The sequence below is a fragment of the Phyllostomus hastatus genome, unplaced genomic scaffold (assembly GCF_019186645.2).
Source record: "Phyllostomus hastatus isolate PE091 unplaced genomic scaffold, TTU_PhHast_1.1 phas_contig_29, whole genome shotgun sequence".
Taxonomy (NCBI): Eukaryota; Metazoa; Chordata; class Mammalia; order Chiroptera; family Phyllostomidae; genus Phyllostomus; species Phyllostomus hastatus.
This window is the reverse complement of record NW_025333835.1, coordinates 17,093,809-17,116,881: the sequence shown is the minus strand read 5'-3', so window position 1 is coordinate 17,116,881 and position 23,073 is coordinate 17,093,809. Positions and strand designations below refer to the sequence as shown.

The window sequence follows — 23,073 nt, the reverse complement described above, 5'->3', positions numbered from 1 at the left end:
AGGTCCTGGCCCACATTCCACATTCTAATCATAGCCTTCTGAAATTCCAACCAATAAGAAGCAACCTTTTCTTATTTTAAATAACAGGATTATTACACTTTTCAAAATGTACTGACTCCAATTTCTAAACCTCTCAGAATCGAATATTGGTCTGATTCTGAAAAAACTGTTTTACACATTGGATATTCTTAATATCTGTCTCCTTTTGTCATTCCCTTAATATAATTAAGTCCACAGAATGCAAAATACAAACTGAAATCATCTGTATATACATTTATGTACATATAAATACACATGAACACATTTGTATACCATATCATGTCTTAAATATAATGTGTTAAGAATAAGTGATTATTACAGGTTATGATTTATTTGATAAAACTAAAATTCTCATATAAAACACTTTCATTGAAAAAGACAAATACAATTTTAGAAAAATATTCTTTCTTATTTTTATTTTATGATAACCATAGAATAGTGTTAGTAACAGAAGGAACCGAAGCATCATTATTAATATTATTGGTCTTGTCTAGACAATTTGTTAAGATGGGTAATTCTAATATCAGCATTAAAATAATGTGAGGATTGTTTTTATTTTTTATCATTTTTATGCTTTTCAGAATGAAGCTTCATAAACAGGAGCTTTGATGGACATTTCACATTACATTTTATTAATTGCTCTCTATAAACTTTGTCAACCCATTATTTGCAGAATATATTTCACCCTCCAAAATCATTTTGTTATCTTGATATGGTACTAATGGTCTTCAGTATATGAATGATGAATACTCTACATTATTTTCTAAATTTATCTGCACTGCTGTAAATATTTCTAAATATATAGACTTGCCCTACCTTGTCACAAGTACAGAATATTTTTTAGTGATTGCCTCATTCTGAAGTATCTGTATGGAGAGTTGTTGTAAGCAGAAAGTAAGAAAGAACAAGTATATGTGTTAGAGCAAATGCACCAGTTAATATAATCCACCTTGAGGGATTTTTGATAGCAACACAAGTAAAAATGATTACATAGGACATTCTTAAAATTCCTGCTCCCTCATTCCTTTTTTTTTAAATAGTAAAAAGAAAAAAAAGGTGAATAAACAAAGATAAAAACTCTTCTAGCAATTTATATTATTGCTATGCCTCCTGAGAACTGAATGAGTGGATATTACCAGTTTATAACCTTTTTTCAAATTAAAAAGAATAACTCTGGATTGAGGCTAAAATAATAATATAAAAACTTTCCAGAAAAATAGATGTTGTCAGGAATTTATAGCTAAAGGTGTAACATAAATCTTGGAGGACCCATTGTGAACCAAAGCAGTTATTTCAAGACTGTATTATTAGTGCACATCTTAAAACCAAACAGGACTAGAGCAAAGTACTTTGAAATGACTTTAGAATGAGAAAATATCCTAATGTGAAACAAAGTCAACATTTGACTGTAATTGACATACTAAGTATATATATATTTTTTTGATTATTGGCTATTATATCATGTAAGTGACATAGTAATCACTAATGAAAGTTGAACACCATAGGGAAAAAAAGCCAGTAAACTAAAGCACCTTTGTTGTGTGTTATTTATACCTACCACATAGTAAATGATCAACACTTACTTGGTAAATTATGAAGTTAACTTTGTAGAATCTTATAAAGAGTTATATGCTTTAATTCTTTTTGAATATTAGTTATAATTAATATCCCCAATGGATAACTTGATTCTCATATCACTACTTGGCTCCATTTCAGTAAATGACACGGTCAATCATGATCAGTGGATACATAGAAAATAAAAGTTACTCATTACTATTTTTTTCTCTCTCTCAGATTAACTCTCAGTTTTATCTAAAAATTTCCTTCCAAGCCTTCATTTCTATATATATCCACTACTATTATCTTGAAAAGCTCCATAACTGTTTTTCCTGGACCACCTCAGTAATCCCCAAAACTGAGACAGAGCCTCGGGCATCTCCAGGGTAGGACAAACAGTGTTAGCCAAGTTGATGGAATCTCAGATATGGCCCCTGCCTTCAGGCTCTGTGGTTCTGTTGGGGGAGGGTTCAGAAAAGGGACAATGGCCTCTGCCCACCTTTCTGTCTGGGAGAAAGCTGTCATCCAGCTCTCACCTTGATGCCAGACACTTCAGTTCCTCCCTGTATGCCATTGGTGCCTTTCAAGCTGCTACCCTAGTGCTGGAGCTCAGATGGAGTGAATCTAAGTCTATGTGTAGGTTCTTTAAGTGGGACTGCTTGGGACTCCAAAAGTTTCTTCTACCAACTCAATCCCTGCTGGTTTTTGAAGGCAGAAGTTGTAGGAACTTACCTTCCTGGCACTGGAACCCTGAGCTAGTGGGACCTGGTGTGGGGTTGGGACTCCTTGGTTCTTTTATATACCTCCCAAATTTTTATCCACCACATTTGGATGTGGGAACAGCCTGTTCAAAATTTCTGCTCCTCCTACCAGTCTGGATGGATATGATTTCTTTAATTCCACAGTTGTCAGGCATCCATTTAGCTTGACTGCTGACAGTTCTGAGTAGTGGTTGTTCTATAATATAGTTATAATTTTGATATGGTTAAGCGAGAAGACAAGCCAGGTTTACCTATGCTGCGATCTTGACCAGAAGTCCTGAATATTTTTAAAAGAATTAATTCCAACATTGTTTGGTCTGTGACCTCCATATTATTATATTTTATATATTATATATTACAATTATGTACTCAACTATTATCTTTATCTGATTCAGTGTTGTCCAATAAAAATACATATTATTCATTTTTAATTTATTATCTATTCATTTAGCAGAACTGTGAGAGCCAACTGTGTATCAAGCACTATACAATTTTATTGTTTTAATGCTTAACCATTTTTATGCTGCTCACTTTTCATAATAAATATTTTCTTTCAATAAATATATGAGTAAAATTTGTGTATATACTTTACAAATACCCTATTTGCTTTTATTCCTCTTTAAACAATTGGTTCCCCAGCAGTGCTCTGGATATTTTTGCTAGACTTAACTTAAAAATCAACTTCATTTCCTGTTCAAAATTTAAATTACAAGCTGCACCCCACACAATATCAGCTGATGTGGTATTAGTACAGTAAGTCAACTTTTCCTGCCAACTTTGTTAATGATTTCATTAGAATGCAGTATTTGACTATGGGAAAATTATCTTTAATTATACAGTGATCAGGATAAAAAAACATAAAATTTCATAATTTCAGAAAAGTCTCTATGCCAGTCTGATAGCTAAACAGTTGGATTCTTTTGTTTTACTAATCTAGAATCCACATCTTTTTTCAAGGATATGCTTTCATTGATTTTAAAGAGATGAGAAATGGAGAGGGGGAGGGAGGGAGGTAGAAAGAGAGAGAAGCATCCATGTGAGAACAAAACATGGATTGGTTACCTCCTGTATGTATCCTGAATGAGGATCAAACCCCCCAACCCAGCTATGTGCTCTGCTTTGAATTGAACCTGCCATCTTTTGGTGTGTAGAACCAAGCTCCAACCAACTGAACCACTGGACCAAGACTAGAATCTACATCTTTTATTGACAGTTCTGTGGAATTTTCTAATTTACTTTTTAAGTGAAATATTGTTCTTCTTTTTTTAATTCATTTTTTATTGTTGTTCAAATACAGTTTTCTGCCTTTTTCCTCCCCCATTTCCACCCCCCCCCCTTGTTGTTGTCCATATGTCCCCAATAATTGTTACTGTAAGCCCCTTACCCTTTACCCTATTATCCTCTCCCCTTTCTCTTCTGGTCATTGTCAGCCTGTTCTCATTTTAATGTCTTTGGCTATATTTTGCTTGCTTGTTCGTTTTGTTGACTAGGTTCTGGTTAATGGTGAGATCATATGGTGTTTGTCTTTCATCGCCTGCTTTATTTCACTTAGCATAATGCTCTCCAGTTCCATCCATGCTGTTGCAAAGGGTAGGGGCTCCTTCTTTCTTTCTGCTGCATAGAATTTCATTGTGTAAATGTACTAGAGTTTTTTGATCCATTCATTTACTGATAGGCACTTAGGTTGCTTCCAGCACCTGGCTATTGTCAATTGTGCTGCTATGAACATTGGGATGCATAGGTTCTTTGGATTGGTGTTTCAGGGTTCTTAGGGTATAATCCTAGCAGTGGAATTGCCAGGTCAAAAGGCAGTTCCATTTTTAGTTTTCTGAGGAAATTCCATGCTGTTTTCCATAGTCGTTGCACAAGTCTGCAATCTCATCAACAGGGCACTAGGGTTCCCTTTTCTCCACACCTCCTCCAATATTTGTTGTTTGTTGCTTTGTTTATGGTGGCTATTCTGACCAGTGTGAAGTGGTATCTCACTGTGGTTTTAATTTGCATCTCTCTGATGGCTAGCAATACTGAACATCCTTTAATATGTCTGTGGACCCTCTGTATGTCCTCCTTGGAGAAGTGTCTGTTCAAGTCCTTTGCCAATTTTCTAATTGGATTCTTGTCTTCTTAGAGTGGAGTCATGTGAGTTTTATATATATATATATATATATATATATATATATATATATATATATATATATATATGAGATTAAACCCTTGTCCGAGGTATCATTGGCAAAGATGTTTTCCCATATGGGAGTTGGTTCTTTTTTCATTTTAATGCTGTTTTCTTTAGCTGTGCAGAAGCTTTTATTTTTATCTGACTTCATTTAGAATGTTTTTCTCTTTTAAGTAAAAGGGATATTAACTGTATTAACTGTATTATATATATGCTGTACTATATATTGCATTCATTAACTGCTTTATATATATACTGACAAAATTGTTGCACAAACTTATGATCAAACAATAGATTATGAACCTAAGCAAATAAATCAAATTTACATTTTTTTCCATAAGAAAACTGTTTACTATGATCAGTTCAGTTAGATTTTGTTTATGTTCTTTTCACTCCTTTAGTTTTGGTGAAGTTTTTTAATTGGGATCAGAAGTCTTGATAGAATTAGCAATAAGGACTTGCTCTAAATTATTGGTAGATTAGAATTCTGACAAAAAAATATATTTTGTAGTACTTGCCTTCACTTTTCTTAAAAACAAAATAGTCCATCTCTCTGTCTCCCTCTCAAAATGTGTTTTTATATTATATACTATTAAATGATGCTGGACAAATTCTTAGATGGAATTCACTAAAGCAAAGAGACAGTAAGCCAGACAGGTTGGAAAATATCTGCACATTCATCATTCAGCTTGCCATTGAAATGAAAAATCCTCCTCGTGGCAGATAAACAATCTGGAGGTTGTTCAATTTGTCATAATGGAAAAAGGCTTTTATAGCATACTGTATTGCTTTTTGCCAAACAAGAATAAAAAATGGACTAAGTATTTCACACATGTCCAGAGTACCCTGTATGTTTTCAATATTTAAATAATTATATATTCACATATTGTTTTGTTCTTTTCTCAATAATATTTTATATGGTGTATTTAGTAAGGTCATAATATATATCAGTGTTGCTAGTTAACATTGTTAAAAAAAAGAATGGGCCATGGGAGAAGATATCAAGCATCATGTGGCAAACAGGGTGACATATTAGTTTCTTGTGATTTATCAAGCACAAGTATTGCTAAAAATAATACCCAGTTATGAGGTTGTGTAGTCCATCCCCCATCCTTATTCTATTCTGAAAGGGGAATTGTTCTCCTGGGGAATCTGCTGAAAGCATGTGCACAAAATGAGGTTAGTTTTATTAATTTACTTTCTTTACAACTGAATAGCCATAGCTTTATTCTTTCATTCCCCTTGGCACTGCTTTGTTCCTTTTTTTAATAACAGTAAATGTGAAAAATCAGGATTTGTTTTATTCAGCTTCATTTCACTGGGAGCGCTGTAGGGAGATGAGATTTGGAACCATTCACCATAATGTATAGGATATCTGGATTCACTTTACTGATGATGCGGTATCACTGAAAATGACTCACTCTGGGATGTCTGGCATTATTAGAGCATTAAGTCTTGAACTCCTGGCTCCCTTTGAGTGGCATCAGCAATTGCTTAGAAAGAATTGCTGAGATCTGTAAGTGCTATTCCTTTTCCCAATGTTCTATTGTCAGGGCAAACAGAGCTTGTTGGCAAACATAGTTACAGCTAAGAAAAGTAGAACATTTGGGATAAGCTTTCTATCATACATAAATGTATGTTTTCCTACAAAAAAGCTAACTCACATGACAATACCAATTCCTGGGTGGAACTTTTCAATCTCGTACACAATTCCTACAACATAGGTGCTGAGAATAAAATGATTAAGAAATTGGTTAAGCTATGTATTCACATGTCACTTGTATAAGATAAGAGACTAACAATAAACAAAGAAAATATGATATATATGTGTACATATACACATTTATATATAAATATATCATTTAAAATATGTTTGCAACATTCTAAATGTTTAGATAATTTTCAATACTAGCTTTATACTATTGAGACAAAATTTTATTAAATACATGTTATGAGAGAATGTTAACTACTTAAAAATATTTCTAGATTCTCTTTTCCCCACTGTCATTTTTTGTGCTTCATGTGTACTCTCCCTATTTATATGTTTTACCAAAGGTCTGTTGTGATTAATGTGAAACTATCCTTCTCTCAACATTTTCTTGAATTATAATTTAGCTGAATGTAACATGCCTGTTTGAGGATTTATTATCTCTCATGCTCAAAATATAAAAGCCACTTCCTTGGGTTTTTGTGTTTTCAATTAAAGAATATACTGAGATCAGTTTTTCCTATGCAAGTAATCTATCTTTAAATTCTTGCTTTTTAAAGATATTCTCTGTATATTTGATGTTTTACAAATTCACTGAAATGTGCACAGGGGATACATTTTTATATACCTTTCTAGTTATTCAGTGTTGGTTTCCAAATATTTGCATTGCAAACAATCACAGAAAATATTAAGTCACTATATTTTCAAATATTGCCATTTTTCTGTTTTTCCTATCTTCTCCTCTTTGGACTTCTATTGCCTTAAACACAGTGTGAAGCAAAAGTAAGTTTACAGTTGTTTATGTGGAAAATAGTACAATACATAATAAAAACAATATAAGAATCAACTTTGTTTTGGATACTTATAAATGTAACCTACTTTTGCCCCACCCTCTCTATTAGATCTTCTCTTTCTGCCCTCCATGTCTGTTAAGCTTTTTCTTACATATTAAAAAATGAATCTCTTTTATTACATTAAGAAATTTCTTCAGATTATCACCTAGTTTACTAATTCTCTTTGTTTGTCTATTGATCTTATTTATCTAGCCAGTTTTGTAAGTGAAGTTTTTTGAATGAAAATAGTTAAAATTTTTATTTCTAAAAATTCTGTTTTCCCCTCCAAATATTCCTGGCCCTTTTTAGTAGTCATTTGGCCGTTATTTATTTTTGTATTCCATATATATATTTTTTAATTTTTCTTTATTTTATATCCTGGTTTTGAGATAGAACATTACAGTATCTAAAATTATCAGGTCTCTATTAATTGCCATTGTTTGTTTCTTTTGATTTAATTTATGTTTAGTCTATTGCTTATATATTTTTATTGTGAGTTTGTAGTTGGCAAACTTCTCAAATGGGAATCATTAGGGACCTTTGTTTTATCTGCAATTTATTGGCTTAAGTTATCTGCATCACACAAAAGGCTTTTATATCACGAATGAGATTATCATTTTATTTGTTTTTAAGTATTTTGTTTTATAATTTTTTCAGTGCCATAATATGGTTTAATGATTGAGCCACCTTTTAAATTATGATTCCTTATTATTTACACATTTATTTAAAAATATTCATTGAGCATCAGTGGATGTTCAGTAGACTTAAAAAACACATTTGGTATATATTATTAAGTATTTATTGAATTCCTAATATGAATAAGCCTGTCAACATTTTGGCCCTGGGAGAATAGAAATGAACAATACAGTTATGGTTTCACTTCTAATGAAGCTGGTGACAGAGACACTAAACAAATAATTGAAATTTTTGATTGTCATTGTTATCCTTAGTGTAAAATGGAAGTAAATACAAGAATGCCTTAGTAGAAAAACTTGGATGAGAGAAAGCAGTTTGATCACGAAATATTTTCTTAATGAAAAGAAAATTAAGTTCAAATTCTGGCAGAAAACAAAGCATTCAAAACAGTAAAGCATTTCTTAAAACCCTTAGTATAATATGTCCCAGGAAAAGAAAGAGGGCCATTGTCGTGGTAATGCTAGGAATGAATATCTGAATGAATGAGGGAGAATGAGTGAGGGAGAGACTGTGGTTCAAGATGAGACACAGGAGGCAGTATCTGTGTAATTGTGTTAAACTCCACTTTATCCTAAGATGCATGAGTCAAAATTGAAGTGCTTACATAAGGAACTAAGACAGTCACATATGAATTTAAAATATTCCTCTTACTGCATGATGAAAAAGTACATGTACATATATATCATTATTCTATATTGATGTATATATTTTCAAATGTAGTAAGCACAGAATTATTTCTAACTAGGAGCTCCCTGTGGGCAGTGGATAAAATATGAAGCAAATGCTTTCTGGAGCTTCAAGTATCAGGAAAAATTTTAAAGTATTCTTGTGAGGATTTGCATATAAGTGTGCATTTCAGTGTGCGTGTGTGTGTGAATCTGTGTCTGTGAATGCATTCAGATTGGGACAAGAACAAGCTGAGAAAGAGCTGAGCACACAAGTCAATGAATTTAACTTCAGCATGTTAGGTTTCATGGATAACGAAGAATGGTATAAAGTAAACCTGGACTTTAGGAAAGAAAGGGTTAAATGAATCGGGTCTCATGATGGTATTGGTTGATAAGTGGCTCAACTGGAACATCATTCAAGTCTTATCTTTCCTCTACATTCCTCTTTAATACAAAAAATATAAATAAAAAACACTTTCATTTCATAAAAGTTCTCTTAATATTTATGTAATTAGGGCATATCATATACCCAAAGAACTACCTAGTCAATTATATTAGTAAGTTAATTATAGTATCTATCTCTTAGTGTTGGGTTAAACAATATTGTCATCCCTTCTTTTTTCCTGTTGTTTTAATGCCAATATTTATTATAACTGTCATACCCTTTTATTGAGAGATGGCAAATATTCAAATACTGAAAGTGATAAGAAAAATCTTCTAAAAACATTTTCCACTTACATGTATTTAACACAGTTTTATTTTGATATAGGAAAACTAAATTAAAAACAGATTGAGGTAAAATTATTCTTTGTAAATTTTTAAAAACTTGTTAATTCTAGACTTTCAGAGCAATGAAAAAATGAGAGATTGAAGTGTGCCAAAGCCAAGCTGAGTTGTTATATTTGAGCTAATTAACGTTCTTTTTGTAATGTATTTTAATATATGAAGTTTGTCCAGAAGGTATCCAGACATGGAATATGAACTATAGAGACATTTATTGAAGAAGATACAAGATAACAAGAAATGTAGATAGGACAATGATACCTCAGCTCCCTTCAAAGTAGGCAATGTGGGACCTCACATAGTTCTCCCAATTGTCTATCATATCAACTGCCCTGTCATATATTCCTGAATCTCATCAATGGTCTGAAATTTCTTCCTTTTCAAAAGTGATTTTAGTTTTGGGAAAACCAGAAGTTACCGGTTGTCAAATCTGGGCTGAGGGGAGCTGAGTCACCTGGGTGATTTGATGTTTTGCCAAAAAACTGCATGAGGTATGTGTGATGCATGAGTAGGCATATTGTTCTGATGAAGCTGCCAATTGCCAGTTGCCCATAGCTGCTGCCTTCTGAATCATCTGAATAATTTATTTGGAGGACTGTTCAATTTTAGTGCAAAACTTGATGCGGATTTGTTGCTCTACTTGCTCACTCATTTTGAATGTGACAGTCACACAGTATACATGCTCACTCAACAGTATCTACTGCCCCCACTAACTAGTACAATGAAGTCATCATTGTTCACACATGTGCACTCCAGTCCATTCTCCTTGGCTACCAGGTTACAGCAATATCACACAAACCATTCCATTATATTAACAATGGATGAACTTTTTTAAGACCTCATAAAAATGATATGAATTATTTAAAAAATAACTTCTGATAATTGTCCTCTAATATAACTTATAGTGATTCCTTTCTTAACTCCCACTTGAATGTGAACACATAATAACTTGATAAGCAAATTACGTTAGATGAGTCTAACATGAACGTTGAAAATCAAAATGTGACTGAAACAGGTTTTCTTCCTTCCATAGCAGATTTAAGAATGTTCTTGTTCTTCCCTGGCTGGTGTAGCTCGGTGGATTGAGCGTGGGCTGTGAACCAAAGCATCACAGGTTTGATTCCCAGTCAGGGCACATGCCTGGGTTGCAGGCCACGACCCCCAGCAACCGCACATTGATGTTTCTCTCTCTTTCTCCCCCCCTTCCCTCTCTAAAAATAAATAAATAAAATCTTTAAAAAAAGAATGTTCTTATTTTTAACCTTTTGTCATCTCAGTATGTGGATAGGCATTCAGAGTTTGAGGTTTGGCTGTCATCTGGGCTAATTTAGAAGTTCTTATCAAATTACCATTTCTACGTCTACATATTTGTGTAGAATATAAAATCAAGTCTTAACCAGGAAACACTATGAAAAGTCAAAAAGAATTTTTGGAACAATACTAATTAAATATTTTTAAAAATTGGACAGTTATATGGTTAGAATTTGAAGTTGGCTTAGAAGTCATCAAATGAAATACTTCATAAAACAGAGTATCCAGCCTTAACTAAAATAATTCTAAGTACAGCATTCTTATAGAAATATGCTTTTCTTTATTTATTTTATAAGTTGTAATTTTCACCAGTTGGAACTGCTTATGATTTTTAAATACAATATTTGAAGAGGCTTGTAAGTACAAAATGAAAACAATCATGCCTTCTAGAATTTATCTCCCTAACCTACATATATAAAAACTGCTATACTTTGAATTATAAATACTAACTACCATTAAATGAATGTTATATTAGATAAACACTGTACATTTTCCTCCTCCATTTCTGAAATACAACAATATCACAATTTTTGTTTAAAAACATTATATTGCTAATGAAAATATTGTTCTCTACTGAGACAGGCAAAACATTTTAATTTTATTTCCATTTTATATGTTTCTCTTTTTCTCAAACAACTGGTTGTATTTTTCACTTATATAGCTTTCTTTGAATTTATACTAAAATCTTTGCAGTCCTCTAATAGCTCTGTCTTATACTTCTCATAACTTTCCATATATTTAATCATATTAAATAATTGCACAGTTCATTTCCTTCCTTGGACATATACATTCTGCAATTACTCTTTCTCCTACACTGTCAGAAATCTAGGATTTTTTCTTACTGTCATCATAGGAACCCCTTCCCCCACCATGTCCCCCTGCCCCATACACATATTTCTTCTTGTGTTGGTCCATAGTGTCGAAAACAAGTCTCCGTTTATTTTCTTTTGTAATATCCTGGGAAAAGACACATGTCAGGTAAGGTTGTTGAGAAAGGTCATCGAAGAATACTTTGTCTTACACCCTAACAGTTGATGAATAATTTATCTGGGTGTCAAATTCTCAATTGACATTTGTTTTACTTCGTAACACTAAGACATTGCACCATTTAAGCCTGGCTTCCACCATTGATGCTCAGCAACTTGCAACAATTTATATTTCACATCCTGTTTAAATCTGATCTAATTTTGGTTTGTTGCTTCTAATAATGAGTTTTCATTTTTCTTTGTTCATATTTTCTGAAAATTTACACTAATATGCCCTCATATGAATTTTTTCATTAACTGAACAAGCAATAACACTGTGTATTTAAGTCATTCAGTTATCATAAATTTTATTTTGATATTTCTCTGAACAATCCCTTATTATTCCTTTTCAGTCTTCCCCAAGTTCCATGTAGAACTTGTATTATTTGGATATTGAACTGCCTTGAGTGTTTCTCTAATCGCCTTATACTTTTCAGATATTCCCTTTCTATTTTCTTTCTAATAACTTTCAGGAGAGTTTTATACCATTAACTTCTATATTTTTAGTTCTCTATCTCTGTTAATTTTATGCATCATACTTTTAATATTCAAAAATTTTAATATTCTGTTGTTTCTTTTTATCATATATACAACATTTTTTCTTATTGATGAATTTGATGGGGGATCAGTTTAGTTTTCCTGGTTTATCTGATGTCATTTTTTATTTCTTTTTTACTTTCCAATTTTTTTTATCACAACACAGGTTTGCAGCTGTCTCATAATTGTATTAAATTGAAGTTTGTGCTTCTTGTTCTTCTAGATTTATGTGGAAAGTGGTGTACGTGTGTGTGTGAATCTGTGTCTGTGAATTAATTTTGAAGGAAATTGTAGCTGTCTTATAATTATACAACTCAGGGGAAAAGTTCCAGGGTTTTTCAACCTGAGGCCTGACACACATGTCCCAGGATGGCAGTGAATGCAGCCCAACACAAAAATTATAAATTTACTTAAAACATTATGAGATTTTTTTGTGATTAAGTGTTGCAATTTATTTAATGTGTGACCCAAGACAACTTTTCTTTTAGCGTGGGCCAGAGATGCCAAAAGTTTGGACACCCCTGCTAGACCCAAGCCAGTCACAGAGGTAGATATACCTCCTATGGTAAAAGACAGGGGAAAACTGCAATTTTTTTCTTAACCAGGCTCCTGTTTTAAACCCAAAGGCAAAATTCCCCATTGGAAGCTGTGCATGCATGAGTGTGGGGAGGGATGTGTGGGTTTTATCTTTCCCCTCAGTATTCCACTCCCATACATGTGTACACTATGAAGAGACAAAAGGTAAAAACACAAGAATGCTTCAGTATGTCTGTAAAACGAGAGGGAGATGAGAGCCATGCTTTCTCCTATGTGGCAAAATGATTTTAGATGTTTGAATCAGTGAATAGTTTATTGAGTCTACTAAAGAAACAGAAGATATCTTTTCCTCAAAGAATATGAAATATATTTAAGAACTTACAATGAAGAGGGACATGCTATTTTTCTGGTAACATGTTTTGGTATTTAGTATCTTCTATATCTAATAATATATTTCTATATCTAATCATGGAAATATTTATATTACCATCAGCTTATGTTTATATTATCATGCCAACTGTGAGAGATCTTGATTCATAATTAGTCTTTAATATGTGTTTCAAAATAAATTTTATAAATTCCCTACTAAATTTCTGTAATTTTAATACCATCCATTTTAATTTTGTCCTGATTGCTTACTTTTTTCAATTCCCCATTGCCTACATTTTCAAAGTCCATTTGTCTAAACTATTATTGAAAACATTTATCACACATTCAACTTGTAGTCAGATTATCTTACTTCTTTTTCTTTGTGAATACATCAATTGATTGCTGTGTTGTCTCAAAATATATGACCTTCACTGAATCACAAATCATAGGAATCCCATCTTCTGAACATGATAAATTTGTAAAATGTGTACAAATATAAAATATTCAAAGCTAAACATGTACAAAAAATAAAATTTAGCTCCCATAGAGCCCAGGCATGTATAAAAATCCTTAATTGAAGTATATTTAGTATTTAATCCTCTGTGTATTATATAATATAAAGGTAATTATTGAATTATTATTATGTAATAAATTTAAATGAGAATGTTAATATTCTACTATAAATTCTTAACTTCAACTTTATTCATTAAATTATTTGAAGTTACTCCAGTGGACAAAGAATGTGTACTTAAATTCAGAAAGAAATCCATTCGCTTATATGGAATTAAAAGACTATATAAGAATTTCGCAGATGTTATAACTAGTGGATGCACAAGTAAACTAAACTGACTCTCAGAAATGAAAATTATATCTAAATTTTAAAAAATTAAAAACCCTAATTTCTAGTGCTTCCATGGTGTACATACTTCATCATAACTGAAAATCCTGAATATTTAATAATCCACTTTTAGGAACCAATATAATCAATATACCACTGGCTCAATGTTGAGCAAGGAAGTTTAACACAAGTGTTGATGGTGTCTTAAAAACACGACCAATATCTTTTCCTCAAAATGTATAAGGATCTACACATTTGTCTCTAATTTACAATATTAAGATTTAGGAGGAGGTAGGCTGAGAAGGTATAATTATTATTCCTCACTACATACAGTTGTTCTTTATTTATTAAAATAAACAAAGTCTTCAAAAATAGCTGACACTTTAAGCATTTTTAAAGTCTTACTTTTACTTTTCACATGTATGCATTGTCCACCAGTTTAAATCAGATGAATGCATAATTAAGGCTAACTTTTGTCTGCTTTCTATATGCCTAATGATAATTAACTTTGTCTCAATTGTATTTTTACAATTATCAGAATCACTTCCTATTTTTCACTTATTTTTATAAAAGGACATCAAAACAATGAAAGCTTTCTCCCTCATTCCAGTTTTCACTGTCTTTGTGCCCAAAGTAAATTAGATGACTTATTTGTCTAAAACATTATTTTGCCACAAGAGACAGAAATAAAAGAAGGATTTCACAGTAAAAAGAAAAAACAAAAAATAAAAGCTAAATATAATAAGCACATATATCTAAATAAAAATTTAATAACTATAAATTAGGATAAATATGAAGTAATGTACATTTTAATACTCATTTTTGAAATGTATAAATAAACTCTAAATAAATAATAAGTATATAATTATATCTGAGATAGTATCTGTCATAAGTGGCCAATATCGGTTTGCTTTTTTAAGTTTTATATGTTATACTCTACTATGTATATTATTCTGTTATATCTTTTTTAAAATACAGTATTTGGGGGGAAGTTTATTCAGGTGGCTACATATAATTCTAGTTTATTCTTTACATATATGTAAATAAATTATTTTATATATCCATTCTTTCTTTAATGAACATATAGACATGTCATTTCCAATATTTTGTTCGCACACGCCAGTCTCTGTAAAAACTGTACCTAGACAACTTTATTTAAGGGAATGACATTGAATTAGTGGAATAATTAAGGATTTAGAGATTCACATATTTTACTTTCTTAGCTATTGCCACATTTTTCTCCAAATGGCATGTATTAATTTCTACTCCACCAACGGTGTATAAGAATGTCTTTTGATCCACATCCTTCCTAATATTTAGAATTGTCAGGCTTAAATTTTCTTAATTTCATAGATGTAAAATGGATTCATACTGTTTATCTTACTCCACGTTCTAAGATGTATATCCTATGATAACCAGTGTTGCTTTTAACAATTATTTTCCATTTTTTTTCCTTGCAAGCACATGATAAATCTGATTTTCCTGGTTCATTTGTGGTTACTAGGTTTCTAGTACTGGTAAGCAGTCACACAACAATGAACATATGTCAGTTCTGCTCTAGATCATTTGAGAATGCAAGCAGCTCCATTTCTCTCTGGTACTTGGTATGGCAATTGTTCCATCAACTTAGGACTCTGTGTGCCTGTGATCAGTAGACCTCTCTTGAAAAGGATATGATTAAAAAATAAGTGTTTGTTGTTTTAAGTCATTGAAATTTTGCAATTTTTCTGTCACCATAAGAAAATTCAGCTCTTTATTTGAGAATACAAGGATGTTAATCAAAATGTCCCCAATTTATAGTTTATAAAAATCTTTGATATACATTATTTTAATGCCTCCTACTAATAACTCAGTAAATGAGATATTATTCTAATTTTATGTGTATAAATACTGAGGCATAATAAGCAGAAGTCATTTCAAATTAACAATATTTTGCAACTACCCTTAGAAAACCAGTCTTTGGCATCCACATTCTATTCTCTTTTGTTTTAAAATGTTATGCTCCCCTCCCCAAATTCCTAGTTATCCTAACATCAAAAAGCCTTATAAAAGGCTTTTAAAACAGATATGATTTTCTTCTATTTCTTTTCAAAATTTATATAAAATAAGATGCTCTTTAACTATGAGTAACATTTTAATTTCCCTAGTATAAGTGTATTTGTTTCAAGTTTCATTCTACCTATAATATTGTTAGATTTAGGAGTATCTAAAATGCTAAGAAAAGGAGAATTCTCTTTGTGACAAAGGTATCAAGGAGGTTTCCCAGTGTACTCAATTATAGTATCTCCCTGAGTATGTCAATCAGTATGGCAAATTCAAGTGCTGCATTTTTTATTATGAGTAATGCTGTAAAATCTAAAGCAACAGCTATTTTTTTCTTTCAGATTTTGCCTGAAGCACAAAGTGATAAAAATAATTATAAATTAAGCAAACTTGATGTGCTGCTCAAGTTGCTGAGAGGATAAATATAGCAGACCATAATGTCATTTTTACAGTTATATTTCACACTATAACCATATACTGAGAAAAAAAAACACCATTTCTAATTGCATAGTAGCCTCGAAGGGCTTCTGGTTTTGCTAATATTGTTCAAGATGTGTAATAACTGAAAGATTTAGTAATTAAGGCTAAAAATTATTTTTTAACATTGTGAGAGCATGAAAATAAAAATTATCAGTTGCTTGATAGTTGAGTTTTATAATTACGTTTAGTGAGAAAATTATATTGTACAAACCAATATTTGTCTTCCATCCATGCATTAGCTCACTGAAAATAATAACAAAAATATATATAAGGCCAATATATATATATATATATAAAAGGCCAAATATATATATAACAATATATAAATATATACATATACATATACATATACATATATATTTGGCCAACTTTTTTATTTCTGTTCTTTCCATGAGTGAATGGGTGTTTGACCACTTTCATATTTCCACCATTGAAACTGTTGTAATAGGAGTTTATTTTCTAACTTAACTCATGATTTATTTCCATCCTTCTGAACAATAAATGCTACATCCTATCTCTTTGAGTTTGGAAAATTAGACTAAGTTCTTCCTCCTTTTGATTAGAAAAAGAATATTCATTACATTTGATATAAATTATATTATTTTAGCAATAATTACTATGCATATTTTAAAACACTGATTTAAGGGGAGAGAGAGAGAGAGAGAGAGAGAGAGAGAGATTGTTTTGTCATCCCACTTATTTATGCATTAATTGGTTGTTTCCTGTATGTGCCCTGACTGGGCATCAAACCCCAAACTTGGTGTACTGGGATGACTCTATAACCAACTTAGCTACTTGGCCAGGGCATCAATTACAATGCAGTACATACTAATGTTAGGGTACTTTAAGGTTCACAGAAAAATTGAGGGCAAAATAGAAATATTTCCCATGTAAGCACTACTGCCACATTATCCACATCTCTCAGATTGATACATTTTTAACAATTGATGACACTTGATTGATACATCATTATCCCCCAATGTCTGTAGTTTACACTATGGTTCACGCTTGGTGATGTATGTTTTATGGGTTTGAGCAAATGTAAAACAAATGATATTTATCAATTATTATATGTAGTATCATACAGAGAAGTTTTACTCCCCTAAATATCTTCCATTTTCATCTATTCATTCCTGTACTGCTCAATTCTTGGCAATCACCAATATTTTTAGTCTCCATAGTTCGGCTTTCTGAATGTCATATATTTAGAATCATATAGCATGTGGCCTTTCCAGGTTGGCTTCCTTCAGTAATATGCATAAGTTTTCCTCATGTTCTTTCATGGCTTGGTAAATCAGTTTCTTTTTTTTCTTTGACTCATTCCTGGTTCTATTTTTATTTTTAATATATTTTATTGACTATGCTATTATATTGTTCCAAATTTTTCCCCTCTTCCACTCAGTACCCTGCATTCCCACAAGCAGTCCCCCCTCCTTTAGTTTATGTCTGTGGATCATGCATATAAGTTATTTGGCTTCTCATTTTCCTGTACTGTTCTTAATATCCCCCTGTCTATTTTCTACCTACCAATTTGTATTTCTTAATCCCTGCACCTTTCCCCCTATTTTCCCCCTTTCCCCTCCCAACTGAATAGCCTCCAAATAATCTCCATATCTATGTCTGTTTTTGTTCTGCTTATTTGCTTAGTTTGTTTTTTTTCAGATCCAGTTATTGATAGTTGTGAATATATTGCCATTTTAATGTTCATAGTTTTGATCTTCTTTTCCTAAATAATTCTCTTTAATATTTTGTATAATAATGGCTTGGTGATGATGAACTCCTTTAGCTTTACCTTTTCTGGGAAGCACTTTTTCTGACCTTCATTTCTAAATGAAAGCTTTGCTGGATAGAGTAATCTAGGTTGTAAGTCTTTCCTTTGCATCAACTTGAATACTTCTTACCAGTCCCGTTTAGCCTGTAAGGTTTCTTTTGAGAAGTCATCTGAAAGTCTTATGGGAATTCCTTGGTAGGTAACCCTCTGCTTTTCTCTTGCTGCTTGTCAGATTCTCTCTTTATCTTTAACCTTTGACAGTTCAATTATGATGTGTCTTGGTGTGGTTCTCTTTGTGTGCACCTTCTTTGGGACTCTCTGTGCTTTCTAGAATTGTATATCAATTTCCTTCACCAAATTAGGGAAGTTTTCTTTCACTATTTTTTCAAATAAGTTTTCAATTTCTCGCTCTTCCTCTTCTTCTGACATCCCCATGATTTGAATGTTGGTATGTTGGAAGTTCTATAATTTTTGGATTCTTCTTTCTTGTTGCTGTTCTAGTTGAATATTTTTTCTTCCTGATATTCCAAAATATTGACTTGAATCTCAGATTCATACACTCTACTGTTGATCACCTGCAAATTTTTATTTACTTCACTCAGTGTAAACTTCATTTCTGCCTGGGTCTTTTTTATGCTCTTGAAGTAGTCAGTGAGTTCCTTGAGAAGCCCAATAACCAGTGTTTGGAATAATGCATCTGATAGATTGCTTATCTCCATTTTGTTTAGCTCTTTTTCTGGAGTTTTATACTGTCCTTCCATTTGGGCCATATTTCTTGTCTCCTCATTTTTGCAGCTCCCCCTGCCTCTGTGTTTGTTTCTATGTATTAGGTAGAGCTACTTTGATTTCTCGTCTTACTAGCATGGCCTATTGTAGAAAAGTGCACTGGTAAGTGGTAAGGGGCAGAGACTTAGGTAATTGTCAGGGCTGGGCAACTAGTGTGAAAGAGATTGATGGAGTCTCCAGTATGGTGTTGCTGTTCTTTAGCTCTGTGCAGAGGAGAGCTCAGAAAGGGGTGAATTATTGCATCTTTTAAAAGGATTAGAACAGTTTTAATGCCACCATGTGCCTATGCTCACTTCCTCTGAAATGTTAGTAATAATTATTATGTCAACATCTATATTTAATACCAGAATTTAATGTTATCTGTACTGAAATATGAAAGATTTTAATTAATGTTATTTTGCAATCCTTAATTAGGATATTGAGAAAAACATTTGTGGTAATGTGCAAGACTTATTACAATAGGAAACTCTGTTACATCATCAACACTGAATTTCCAGCTGGGCCTGCCCATGCAGTCACGTTTGTCACTGTTGACTGAAGCATGTTTGATTGGGTGAGTTGACTATTAAGTTGACAAATCACTTTATTCAAAATGTTTGATAAGTTTATATAGGCCTATATTTTTTATTCAACTAGTTCAATTGTGAAAAATTAGCAAATCAGATCATACATAAACTGTGTCAATCTAAAGTGGAATATTTTAGTAACTGTATAGTACTGGCTTCATACTTTTTACTATAACACTTTTAGTTATAAAGCACTTTTATGACTAGGTAGATTCACTTTTTCATTTATGAGTAAATCACACCATGACCTTTTAAAAATAACAAATAAATGCAATAATATGAATTAAATAAATGCTGTTTTCAAGTTTCTATCTTGATATTCTCTTTACATAAAGAAATGTGTAATTCCTTTCTAGAGGCTCTGACATTTATGAAGGTGCATAACAATAATTTTATATAAGATTAGTTCAAATTTCAAGTTCTTAAGTTTAGAAATTAAAAACATGGTCAGATTGATTACCAAAAATCCATAGAAATGGTTATTAAACATCTTAAAATTTATATTCTTCACAAGTCTCTTATGATTTCTTACTCAGTGACAGTTAATATTTAAAAAATTAAGCTGTCAAATAATCTACTTTCTGTTGTGGAATATATGTGGAATTTCCATAAAATATCTGTTTATAGGTTCAATATTTCTAATTTAATATACCAAGATAAAAAAATAACATTGCACCTGTTGTTAACAGAGAAAGAGGGTGGTCTTTGTTGTGGAATTATTTGGTAAATGTTTGTGTGTGGAGCTTGGTCCTTCCAAGACCTGAGATAACTGTTGCCAAGGTTTCCAAGGAAGGACAGAATCACCCTTACTCTGTCTATACACTCTCTGGTAATGTCTGCAGGTGGTCATTAACCACTAATGCTGAGAGTGGTCCTAAACAAGAAGAGATAAGCAAGAGCATTGAATATCCATGCTCTTTATTGTGACTCTTGCATAAACATTTAAACTCATGGAAAAACTTTTAAAAACTTCAACAATCCTATAGTTATTATATTTTGTGCATATATACGTGAGTGTATAAAATATAGATGGAAGGGCTAAGTTTTACATTTGGTGATGTTTTACATGGGAGTTATGAATTCATACTACCATTACCGCAAAGAACAGATATAAATAAAATTTATTTGGGAAAAATATATATAGAGAGAGCAGTTTCAGGGCACCTGTTACTTTCCAACTTCTACCATTTTACAGCATAAGCCAGGTGTAAATATTCTATGTAGGGCACAGTCTGTTCCAAAGGAGCATAAGCAGTACTATACACTATACTACATACTTACAGAATTATAGATTATCATAAAATGGGTTAATAACATTTAGTTTTTCAAATTAACAAGAAACCTCTAAGGAATGATTGACCTCAGAATTATGCCAAAGGAATGAGGGACAAGGGAGGTATACAGGGACTCTGGCTAAAGACTTGCTACAGGAATGAAGATATCTTGTCATATTCTTGTCTCTCTGCTGGCTGGCACAGTTTTGTTGAGTCATCTCTTTCCCAAATTGCCAAAAAGAAGATAGCGATGACGCTTTAGGGCCATCCACATTTGTCTCTTAACAAGTGATAACCCAAGGTCAGATACATGAGTTGGTGGTGTTGGAGATGATTACGAGAATGCTCTTGCTGTCATTGTAGCAAAGAATACTGGATATTTTTGTCCATTTATGGTAATTTCACCATAGAACAAAATATTCCATGCAATGTATGCATATATATATATAGGAGTTTACTTAATAGAACTATAAACTAACAAACCCAAACCTAAATTAAAGCAAAGAAAATAAATCAGTGTTATGGAATTTTCTTCATGACCTTGTAAGTTTGTTATATTTGAGGGGCTGAAATTCAGAGGGAATATATTTACCAGGATCTGTGTTTGCAGTTGTCACATGCTTGATGCCTACAGTAGCAGAAGGACTAGTGTCTTCCTGCAAAGACAAATGTTCCTAACTCTTTCTAACTTGCCAGTGTGTGTAAACCACTCATTATATAATTGTGCTATGTGTTATATAATTGTGCTACCTAAGAAATACAATACATGGGTGAGGCAAAAGTGGGTTTACAGTTGTGAGTATGTGAAACAGTTTACTCTTGTATCATTTATTAATTGTTGTATTATTTTCAATACTCACAACTGTAAATCTACTTTTGTCACACCCTGTAAAATATTCAATCATAATCTATAGTAATCTTCAAGCTGAACAAATAGCAAACAAAATGTCAATTTCACAGAGTTCCCCTGTATTCTCCCCAGCTATAGAATTATTTTTTAATTTCAAATTAATTTTTCCTTACTGTGGAGATCCTATTGAAATGTATAGCCTGGATTAAATGCCAGTTTTTTCTGTGAAGTGCTCCCTGATTCCCCACACAACAGTTTGAATTCCTTCTTTGTACTCCTTGGCATGACGGGGAAGAATAATGGTACTTCAAGTTAGCTACACTTGGGTGTGTTTAACTTAGGCTCTATTTTTGAAATTTTGATTGAAAGGATCTGTTTCTTTCTTTTATTTTTCCCTGTTATTAATGTTTTGTTTATTCTCTTTCAGGCAAATGACATAGGGTCTTTGATAACCACTGTTCACTCAACACTACAATTTCACAACTTATGATAAAGATGTATTAAAATATAACAATAAATGTGGTAATAAAATAAATATGTTCATAATGTTTTGGGTAGTTATTATTTCTATTGCATTTTTCCAGTATGATTACTCTTTCACTTCCCAAACCTTACACATCCATGTATAGACATTATATTTCTTCCTCTTTAATGTGTTGGAGTGGCCAAAAAGTTTGTTGCTTTATTTTCCCTTAGGATGGCTCCAGTAGTGTTTAGTTGTCTTTAACTTCATTTGAAGTAATTTCATTAGATACTATTATGATAGCTGCCATATCAGTGTCCATTTAAAAAAATCAAAATTGGTGAATTTTTGTGCATCCATTTTATTATTGAAGATGAAAAATATGCAGCTTTTTGACATATTATGCTTTATTTTTCAAGAAAGGTAACAACACAACTGAAATGTGAAAAAAAAAAAGATTTGTGCAGTTTATGGAGAATGTGCTGTGATTGATCAAAAATGTCAAAAGCAGTTTGCAAAGTTTCTTGGTACTATTGATATTTTGGTCAAATAAATACTTTGCTGAGGGGCTGTTCTATGCATTGTATAGAGGCAGCGCCCCTGCCCTCCACCCACTAGCAGCCAATAGCAGGAGATGGCTGACAAACCCAATATAACCAAATCAATCAAGTTACTGTTGAAAATGAAAAATGCGTCTTATATTTTACAGAAAAAAAACATAAGAGCTTTTTGGCCAACCCAGTATGTTTTGGTTAAGTGATGTAGGAATTTTTATTAATATTTATGTAAAATTTAAAATATTAGTGCTTTTTAAATGATAATTTGATGTTTTAATTTTTAATAATTTGAAGTCATTTGCCAATTACATATATGTTCAAATATATATTTAAATTATAAGATCATATATTTGAATATCCCAAAATGAAAGAAATTATGACATTGCATACTGTTACATATGGAAATGTGAAATAGTTTATTATAACATATTATGTAAGGAGTGAA

The 23,073-nt window shown here is 32.0% G+C and overlaps 1 long non-coding RNA gene across 1 annotated transcript; it reads left to right on the top strand.

The window, feature by feature from the left end:
* The first annotated feature begins 5,656 nt into the window (after window positions 1-5,656).
* Window positions 5,657-22,115, top strand: LOC123818921. Its single transcript, XR_006785727.1, has 3 exons — window positions 5,657-5,712; window positions 19,333-19,471; window positions 22,036-22,115. It is a non-coding gene; the product is annotated as an uncharacterized LOC123818921 (long non-coding RNA).
* Window positions 22,116-23,073: the final 958 nt, after the last annotated feature.